Source organism: Vicugna pacos, chromosome 2 (assembly GCF_048564905.1).
Source record: "Vicugna pacos chromosome 2, VicPac4, whole genome shotgun sequence".
In the NCBI taxonomy this organism is placed as follows: Eukaryota; Metazoa; Chordata; class Mammalia; order Artiodactyla; family Camelidae; genus Vicugna; species Vicugna pacos.
The window spans coordinates 8,347,524-8,358,902 of NC_132988.1; positions in this window are offsets into that span (position 1 = coordinate 8,347,524).

Below are 11,379 nucleotides of genomic sequence, written 5' to 3' on the forward strand. Positions count from 1 at the left end.
TGCTGGCAGCCAAGTGAAGAGTATTTCCCAAACGTGGTCAGCACATACTCCAGCAGGACAGACAGACTTCTCAAGGGTGAGATGGTAAATGCTCCCCTGCCTGGCCTGAATGGACCCTGCTCTTCAGTGGAGAGAGAGATGCCAAGCAGAGGTCCTCCCATGGCGGGGCCACCCACATCCACAGCCCCATCGCCTCCAAGTGTGGTTCTCAGTGGGGTCGCTCTGAACTTCCTCGTTTCTAGCTTGTTGCTCTGGACTCGGAATCAGAGATTTGTATCATACCTCAGAAGTTGTTTGTCAATCTGGTCCTCATTATTTTGTATAAGGCAGACATTATTTAAGATGTCCGTATGAAATTGTATTTGTTCCTTAATTTCAGTGTAGAAAAAGTTTCTTCTCCAGATGTCTGTCTTTCCTTTCCTTTCCTTTTTCCTTTTGTTTCCTTTCCTTTCTTTTTTAGTTTTGTTTTATTTTGTTTAGTCTTTGTTTTGTTTTATTTACTTCCCCGAGGGATTTTTATTTCCATTTAAAGTTCAGGTAAGGGAGTTGAACAGAAGTGCCTGCACGACTTTGCCATCTTACCCGAACGTCACGTATCTTCTTTGATTAAACACCAAAGGAGACTGAGAAACAGTCTTAGTAAGTTTTAAGCTAAAGTTTAATTTTATCAGCTCCAGAGCCTAGAAGAGAATTTCCTTCTCAGTGTGCTGCTGGGTATGGAATTCCCAGAGTTTCTAAATTAAATTATATCAAACTTTCCTTTCTCCTTCTGCATAAGATGAAGGGTTTTTAATAGATTACCTGGTTGGTCCAGGCAGGAATGATCCCAGGACTTACAAACGTCAGTCCATCAGCCTTAAGTTACCTGGGTCCTACCCTCACAATTTAGAATACCCTAAATTCCATCCAAAGTACAGGACTTAACAGAATGTCTCACTTCTCACTTTAAGGTAGCACACTCTCTTAGGGAAAAAAAAAAAAGTGCTATTTCACTAGACCAGGTAGCAATTTATAAGGTTTTTGTGATTTTTTTCCCCAGTACGAAGACCTTTTGTTAGCAACCTCAGCAAATTTGTGAAGGAAAAACACTGATGGATCTGGATTGCTAAGTGAATTTCCTGCTGGAGCAGACCCCAGGCACCATTACCAAGACTGTGCCAAGATGTATGAGGAATCACAAAACGGTAAGAGGGACCATACAGATGATCATCTGGTTAATATTCTGTGCTGTGTAGCTGAAATTAGAGAAATTGACTAACCTGGCCAAGGCTGACCCGAGCTAAATTAGAGACAAGACTAAGAGTCAGTCTTCCTATATCTCTTTACTTCATCATTTACAACTCCTGAGAGTAAAAGAATGTCCTCGCCGTTTGAACCTCCTGCCCCCTGGTGAATTCTTAAAAAAGCCTAAACACCAGTTTTTCAAAGGCAAACATTTAAAAATGTTGGAAGTAGCCCCTCAAACGTGTAAACAATGTGAAACCAGTAACAATGGTTGTTGCCTAGTCTAGGGGAGGGGACTTATTGGCCCAGGTGGGAAGGAATAAAAGGGAAATTGAAGTGTGCTATACACTCATCTTATGTCCTTTAGGTTTTGTTCTACATGAGAAAATTATTTTTTCTTAAGTGGTTTTTCACTAAGATAGACACACTAAAACTCTGATAGAGAAACTTGAATTTGTAAGGATTAAGGAGTTGCACACGGCTGCTGTGTTAACAGGATAGACTTGTGATAGTTGAATTTATTGATTTTTATTTTTGGCTTTTTAATGGAGATGCTGAGGATTGAACCCAGGACCTCATGCTTGCTAAGCACACGCTGGATCGCTGAGTTATACCCTCCCACCATGATAGCTAACTCATGTGTCAGCCTCACTGGGCACCCAGATATTTGGCTAAATGTTACTTCTTGGTGCGTCTGTGTTGAGATTAGAATTTCAACTGGTGGACTCAGCAAAGCAGATGCTTTCTCCAGTGTGGGTAGCCATCAGCCAATCCACTGGGTGGAATAGAGCAAAAGGTGGAGGGAGGGTGAATTCACCTCTTCTGCCTGGCTATGGAGCTGGGACATCGGTTTTCTCCCACCCCTGGTTGAAGACCTACACCATTGGCTCCCCTGGTTCCCAGGCTTTGGACCTGGACTGAACCACACCACCCGCTCTCCTGGGTCTCTGGCTGGCAGACAGCGTCTCGTGGGATTCTCAGCCTCCACAAATGTGTAGCTAATTCCTCATATAAAACTTCTTTCTCTTTCTCTCTCTCTCTGCTTCTCTCCCTCTCCATATGTATATTCTATTGGCGCTGTTCTCCGGGAAGGCACTAATACAGTGTGGTTATCATGTCAGGCACACTGTATACATGATCTCATTCAGTCTCATGGGAACACTGGAAGATTCCTATGTGTTACAAGGTAGGAGAAGTCAGAGCATTGGTCTGTGATCCTTTCTTTCCCCGCCTAATTAACTGGGAACACCTCCAAGGAAATGGAAAACAGCAGGGGACCAGTGTAACCTCCTTGTCAGCGTGTTAACAGAACCTCTGGGTAAACAGACTAATAATGTTTGCCAGGAGGGGATATTTATCTATAGAATGTCTGTAACAGGGTAAGTCTGGTTAAGTATAACGTGTAGGAAATAAATCCCAAGTCTATGGTTTTATAGGCTCTGGGAAAAATGTCACATGAACTGGGATGTAAAAGTGGAGATGTACTGTGTGAGGCAAGCCCACAGTAGCTTGCTCTGAAAGCTCCCGTGTTGCTAGTGGTCAGAGAGGACATGTCTCACACAGGAAGCAGGAATGTAAGGAGCCAAGTCCGCGCTCCAGAGCTCACTCTGCGCTGCCTTGGATCTGTCTTTGTCCAAACCCCTTCTCCCTTCAGGACCTCTTGGAGAAACTTCCTAACTCTTTTACGATAGCTGCTTTTTTATGATGATTTGCAAGTAGAAGTTTTGAGAGACCCATCTGCAAATGTGCACTCCCCTAATGGTGTGTGTGAGAGAGAGAAAGGCAGTAGAAAGAGGTGGGAAAAGGCTGTGAGGAACTGTATATACAGGCACCTAATTAAAGCTGACCAATGAAGTTTGAATCCCTGCTCTGTTACATGTTAGCTATGAACTTGGCTGCTACTTCTTTCTCTGTGCCTCAGTTTTCCCATCTGTAAAATGGAAACAGTATCACTAGTACTTAGCTCATAAGGTTGTTGTAAAAATTACATGAGATAATGTATATACAAAGGGTTTAGAACAATGCCTATTGTATAGTAATAATAAATATATTATTAATGATATATTACTATATTATTAATGTATGTTATATCATAATGTTTTATAGTATATATATTAGAATTATATATAATATATAATTATAATATATAAAATAATAGTAAATACACTTTATAATAATATATATTAATAAATAATATATATAATGATACTTATAAAGGCTTTAGAACAATGCCTGGTATATAGTTTCATAGATATTAGTTATTATTATTCTGTATTACACATGAGGTTCAAAAAAGACAAATATCTTTCATGAGCTCAGTCAGTGACGAAGTCGGAATTCTAACCATGTAATAAATGTGATTTAATGAAATACAATTCTATCTTGAAAGATTTTGTTAATATTTCAAAATTAAAACTTTGCTTCACTCTCTGACCCCAGAGCACTTTATACATGTACCTATGTTTCCATCTTACAGAAGGTGTTGTGGTTTTGTTTGGTTCTTTTGCAGCCATCTCTACCAAACCACAATTTCAAAGCAGAATTGTGGAACATTTATCTAGATCTTCCCAGGGCCCAGCATAATAAATATTTGGTAAGTGAACACTAAATGCAGCAAATAATAATAAATATATTGTCTAGTCTGTAATTTTTCTGGATCTGTAACTTTTTAACTCCCCCGATCATATTACTCAATTTCTCTCTTTCATCATATGTGGTCAACTTGAGGATATCTTTGGTAGACCGTTGCTATAAACTTGAATGATATTTAGTGGCAAATAAAAAAGGACATTTCCCAAGTTGTGTGTTTCTCCCTTTATTCTAACCATAACATTCCACTTGGCAAATGTCACTTCTGACTCCCAGAGCAGTAACTCAGATTTATCTCATTCCCTGATCAAAGGAATATAGTATCTCGTGTCCCATAAAAACATCTTCCCAACAGTCGAGATCTTGAATGCCTCAGCTATATCATGATAATTTAATTAAGGCTGTGACTCTTGTCAAAAATAACTAAAAATAAACATGTGTATAACTACTATATATAAAATAGATAAACAACAAGTATACACTGTAGAGCACAGGGAACAATGTTCAACATCTTGTAGTAATCTATAATGTAAATGAATATGAAAACGAATATATGTTTGTATATGTATGACTGATCTCTTATGCTGTGCACCAGAAATTGACAGAACATTGTAAACTGACTCTACTTCATTTAAAAAAAAATAAATATGTATAGAAAATGTCTTCCATAAAGAAAAAAACAGAACATTAATATAGCAGATCTTATTAGAATTTTTCAGATTTGTTCGTGTCAGCTTTTAGTTTTGTGTGAATTGTATACACACACACACACACACACAACCCAGATCCACCCCAAATTATAGAATTTGAAACTGCTAAAGATGGGAGGATCCTGACGCCCTGATTGACAGGAAAACCTGCAGGGATGCAGTGTGATGATGTCAGTAAGGACAAGCTCTCATGGGATTTTTCAGGGCTGAGGCTCACTATTTCTGTCACTACACAGAACTTTTCTTTTCTCCAGTCATTCACCATATCCACAAATACAGGAAAGCTGCAAGCATGTTTAGGGGCTTTGACCTGCAAAATCCATTCCCATGTGACCCTTCCACCTGGAACTCTGCGTTTGGTTACACAGTTGCACTTGGCCTAGAGTTTCCCACCAACCAGAAAGATGTGCTCACTGGATAATCGCAGTACAAACAGAATCTGTGATCAGAAATTGTAAGCAGGCACCACTGATTATTTTAAAGTGAGGCTATAAAGAACTTTTAAAAAGCACTGTGAACTCAATTCTCAAATGGCCCCATATTAAGCCCTAAGCTAAGCATCAGAGTAGAATATTTTGGCTTAAATTTCTGAGTTTCCAGGTGCTGAAAGTATTAAAACATATTTCAGCCTTTCTCTAGTTAGTCAGACATATGTGTTTAGCGTATAAATGTAGGTGTGTAATTGATTATATTATGCCTGCATATTAGGGCTTTTTGAAAATGGGCTATTAAGAAATAAAGTCAAGTAAAAAAAAAGAAAGTCTTCTGCTTTATTGGGTCAGTCCTTTGAGGATAAAAATTGTTGTTGAAGGTAAACGTTCAGCCTCCCATAAGCCTTTATGGTGTAGAACTCTATTGTTTTGGACTGCAAAGACACAAGCTTACTTATTACGTAAAAATGTAAAGAAAATTGTATCTAATAAAAGCCATAAATGATTAAACCACAGCATATTCAAAATGCATTAGATGGTTTTCATGCAGCAGAATATGTACATCCTATTATGCTAAATTAAATGCAAGCTCCTAGATGACACCAAAATCCCGTTGCTTAATAAATATTAAAATTAACCAGGATGATATTTTGAAAGTGGAATAGATACAGAAGGACAAGTCATGTGTCTATGAATATCTTAGTGTCTAATGTTGGGCAGAATGAAAATCTCATAATACAGATTTGATAAGGAATTCCATAATTAATTTTATTTTTCCATTAATAATTGAATGCCAGGAAAAAGCAAAGACAGTTGAAGAAATGTTGAACAGTTGCAAGTTTCTTGGCTTTTATTTGTCAATGGGAATCTCACACACACACACAATGACAAGTCGTAAATCTTTTCTTCCCTCTATGTGTGTACAGTAGAGGTTCTTAGCCGACAGTCTAGGATCATGGGTAGAAATAAAAACTATATTTTTTGCCTTAACTGCTAATTAAAGTTTAGCATTTCCTCCAGTTATTAGTGTATAGGTGAAAAAAAAAAACACCACCACAATATTAGTAGTAGTACAACAGAAATCAAATATTTTCATATCACATAAGAGTTGTTGCAAATATTGTTTGTATGTTACTACTTTGAAATTATTATAGTTATTATTAGCCACTGCAATTATTATTTAATACAATCATTTAAAAAGTACACGTATCACTATGGCACACATTGATTTTTAAATGTTTTGATTATTGTATTTTAATACAATTACTTTTCATTGTAGACTCATGAATTTTACTTTACGCATTTAAAAACATTACTCTGAAAAGGAAACCATAGACTTCAGCAGACTGCAAAGGAGATTGTGTGTCAAAAACAGAAAAATGGTCCCTCAAAGATCTCAGGTCTCAGTCCCCAGAACTGGTGCATATGTGACCTTATATGGTAGAAGGGACTTCACACGTGGGATTATGTTAAGGATGTTGAGATGGAAAGACTATCCTGGAGTAATTATCTAAGTGAGCCCAGTGTGATCACAGGGTCCTGATAAAAGGAAAGCAAGTATGAAAGCCAGAAAAAGGAGGAGAATTGATGGAAGCAGAGGTTGGAGTGATGTGTTTTGAAGACAGAGGGAGGGGCCGGGAGCCAAGGGATGCAGGCAGCCTCAGGAGCCGGAAAACAAAAGGAAACCAATTCTCTCGAGGCTTCTGAAGGAGCACCCTGATGACAACTTGACTTGGCTCAGTGAGACTCACTTTAGACTTTCGAGCTCCACAACTGTAAAAATATAATTTGTGTTACTTTAAGCCGCTACATTTGTTGAGAATTTGTTACAGCAGCAGTGGGAGCTGATACACAATGGCATCAAAGAGTCAGAACACCTGAGGGTGATGTAGGTCACTCGTTCCACTAGCAAAACCGGTTTTCCTGTGACTTAGGGGAAGTGAGTTCAGTGTTTCATACAGAATATGGTCTTGGCTAAATAAAATATCACTAAGAACAAGTGCTTTCAGACATAGAAAAAAAAACACGGTTACCAGAAGGGAAAGGAGGGTGAGGGATAAATTAGGAATTTGGGATTAGCAGATACACACTACTAAATATAAAATAGATAAACAACAAGGACCTACGGTATAGCACAGGGAACTATATTCAATTTCTTGTAATAACATATAATGGAAAAGATTCTGAATATAGATTTATGTATGTGTATGTAAAACTGAATCAGTTTGCTGTAACACAACATTGTAAAAAGAAAATACACTTCAATAAAAAATTAAATTAAGAAAAAAGGACAAGTGCTTTGTTTTCCTGGAAATATTCCAGTACTAAAACATGTTTAAGGTTTTGGCACATTTTCATTGGCTTCACCCCAAAAAATAAAAGAGTAGACATATTTTCTGTTATTTGGGGACTGATAATCACTTTTCAGATCTCAAATTGAACATAGCTAAGGGCTAGTATTTACAGAAATGACATTCTTTACTCAAAGGCAATTTTTTTTTTACAGAAAGTAATTTTAAAAGCCTTGATAATATTTCGAATATAATTATAGCAATTTTTTTTCAGCTGGGCAAATTCCACAGTGTTTTGATGCTCTGTACATGTCCACACAGAATTGCAACAATAACTTACTGAAGACCATGACCCGAACTGCCCTTGTCACTCTTCAGAGCACATTGACCAGTACATTGACCATTGTCTCAGACTATATAATTAACATAAGCCTGTAGACACCCTCTTGGAATGGCATATTCCTTGCCCTCACTACCCTGCTCTATATGATATAAATCCATAGTGGTTGATAAGACTGAATATCATTTGTATTTAAAGATTATTTTGCATTAAAGTACATTGCTTTTATTTTAACTCACCTACTAGTGTCAAAAAAATCACTCATCTCTTTTACAAAAGCAGCTTGAGAAAACAGCATCATTTTGGTAATGTGAAGGTCCTTGTTTTATGAGTTAGTGTAGCTCTTTGTGGAAACAGTTCAAAGGCAGTTCCATTATTTGTAAACACCATATTCATAATATTAGAGCTAATGTGGCTATTTAATTCATTTGACATCACAGTGTTATGGTAGCCGGTTCCCGGTGGCCAAAGGTTTATGTGTGTATATATACAGTATGTGGGAAGGGAATTATTCTTCAGTGACACAGGTGAATTGTATGTATGTAAGCTTTGAAATTATTCTAGTAAATTACAGGTTTCAAATTGGCTTAGTGATGTAAACGTTTCTGTATTCAAGGTGATCCAATAGACCCCAAGTTCATTGCACGAATTCTACTTGGATAAAAGCATGATAAACTGTACTTCTGTTTGTTTCTAAGTCAGTGTGAGATCTGATAGCTTTGGGGTTCAAGGCCAGATTTCCTAGTTGGCCCTCAGTGCTTGAGCAAAAGCCTTATTATCAATGATCACATTGATCTTCTGTGCCCAGGAATGCTCACTGCTCTTTATACAAATTATGAAAACTCAGCTAAAAAGGTCAAGCATGAGGCTGAATCACTGAGTAGGGATGCTGAAAGTGATGAGCTTTCAGAGATTTGACTAATACCTTCATTTTTACACTTCAGGAAGTAAAAACGTACAGAGGTTGAGTCTTGTACGAATGAACACAGTCAGCAGAGGTGAGTCTAAAAAGCTGGGGTTTCTGCCTTCCAATGCCACATTCATTCCATTCGATCCCGTTAGTTTATCTTGAAATAAATTCAGCCCAGTGTATCTGACTTGGTATCACCAAACACCTCTATGTGTCAGGAATTGTGCTGTGTAATAAAGACAGAAGAATAAAAGATATTATGTACTTTTTAATGTGCTTTTAAGGAGAAAGAAATATGTAAATAAATAGATGGTATTAATTTGAGATGGGTGCTGCAATAAATATAATAGGAGTTCAAAGAGGGAAGAAGTCAGCTCAATTCCAGAGTCAGTGAAAGCTTTGCGAAGAGTTAATTCCTGATTGAGTTTGAGGGAAGATCGGTTACTTGTTGAACCAATTGGAAGAGTATTCCTCTGAGATAGAAAGAGAGCTACATGTCCTGGAGGAGAAATACAGAAGGAAAACAGGAACTTCCTGTACTCCAGGTAAGCTGGTCCCTCCGCTGGCCTCCATGACTCCACTGGCAGGAGTTAAGTAGGTACCCCTGTTCTGGAGATAGGAGAGAGACCCACAGATACAGGAGTTCCAGGGACAACTGCCCCTCCCCTGGCATCCACCTGCTGTCAGGGGAGAGAACAGGGGTCCATTACCCTGCATGCTTCTGGCAGGAGGTGCCTCCACCGCACATCTCATACTTTATTGCCCCATTCCACTGGACACAGTTGGGGTTGGCCGTGTCACAGGTGTCATGTACTTAATCACTGATCACCTCACTCACTACATGAAGCTCGACTCTTCCAAGTCCACCCTCACCCCCCAGCTTCTCATCCCCATAGAATTCTGTACATCTCCCTCTGGAATGCATGCTGGGTCTACAGCCAAACCTTCCTTAACCTCAAGAGCGCCATAACCAAGTCACACTGTGCCGCCACGCAATTTTTAAAGGTACTTCTCTGCCAGTAGGAGTGTTAGTGAGTAGAGGGGCCCTCAGGTTAGAAAACCCACCCAAAGTGTGCATCCTTGCCTGCAGGCTGAGAAAGAATTTTCAACAGAGCAGAAGGACAAAGAGAAAAGCTGCTTCATTGCTCAAAAGAGGAAAAGCCACTCGAGTGGAGAAGTCGTAAGCCAGGTGGCTTGACATGAGAACTCCCACTTTTGGGGTCTCACCTGGGTCCTTTTATCCATCTTCTTTGTGGCCTCTTGTCTCCTTCTCATTTACTGCCCTTTTCGTGCTCATTTCTCCAGCTCCTTCTGCTCTGTGCAGCAAGCACTTTGCAAAAACAAAAACAAAAACAAAAACAAAAACAAAAACAAAAACAAAAAAACAAAATACAAGATCTAGCTGGCAGGTCCCTCAAACAATGTGGTTATATGTATTAAGTCAAGTTAGGGCTTTGTGTTTCCACAACATAGCCTTTCCCATTACCCACGCAAAAGTATTTCCTAAGGCCAACTCTAGGTTAGTATTAAACAGGTCAATTCTAAACCTTTAAAGAAGTCTCTAGGCAATAGGTCGGAGTTTCAGTTTCCAGTCCCCCTGCTCCCCATGTGTAGCCCACACAGCTGTAAGTGGTGGTGTGGACTCCCCAGCCATCTTCCCGAATGTTCCCTTCACCTTCTCTCTTTAAGTAAAACCTAGCTTTGCCTCGGGGACATTGCTTCTTTTGCATCCTTTTTAAGAGAATCTGTTTTTCTCTCCACAATCTGTTTAATAATTGCAGTCATGGAAAGTAGATGCTTACCAGCCAAAGACCCCAAAAACCAGCAGAATCAAACCTGGGCTTATGACATGTTGCAAGGGAGACCAAATGCGGCGGGAAACAATGGGGTATCTCAGTAAGAGAATATTACGAAGGGACAGTTAGAGAATTGAGGCTTGGGTGACATCACTTTGAGGAGGAATGGAGAAGGGTGTTTTGTGATTGTGTGTTGTCAGAAAGTGAGAGCAATTCTATGATTGCACATCTTCATTTTTATCTGGGAGGTAGGTGGAATTGAGGGGGTTCAAGCTGTAACCGCTCAAGGAAATGACAGTCATTCATGTAGCGTGCTGAGTTGGATGCTTGGTTGCTTTTGTGATTTGCACAGTGTTCCTCTGTCTTCCTTTGCTCAGAAATGACTCAGCAATCTTGGTTTTGCTAATATTATCAGAGTGACCTTGGCTGGTGTGGATGGATGTTCTATGAAATTGCTTATATTAAGGAAGAAACAGCATAGCCTTGCCTTGAGGCCAGGTCAGTAACCAGCTAACAGCTGTCAGGATTTCTTCTTTTCTTTCTATTTAGGCCCCCTTGTCAGATTTCTTTTTTCCTCCCATAATGGAAGTATTTTAAAGCTTCGTCATGAAGTATGATATTTGCTGTAATTTTCAGAGACACTTTTAAGACTTTAAAGAAAACTGGTTTTTTCCTTCCTAAGAATTTTTATCACAGATGGGCATTACGCTAACCCATTACAGAATGATGGTTGATGGACAGAAACGTAAGACTGGTCTGAAGTCCTGGATGACTATCTCTGATTTGTTCTGTTTCCTAGGCCTCACTATCTTCGGGCTCTTCACCCTCTAAACCATCCTCCACTTAATATTTTAATCATATTTCTAAAATATAAACCATCGCATTACTTTAAAGATCATTCAACAATTCCCTGTTATTTACATAATAGATTCCAAAATCTTCTCCATCAAAATGCCTTTGAATTATGAGCCCCTATTTACGTCTTTAACTACATGCTTTGTAATTCCCTCACACACCTTTCAATTTATCTATAATTAAATATTCATGAATTTAACAAATATTTGGTCAAGTGCCAAGCAGGGGTCTGA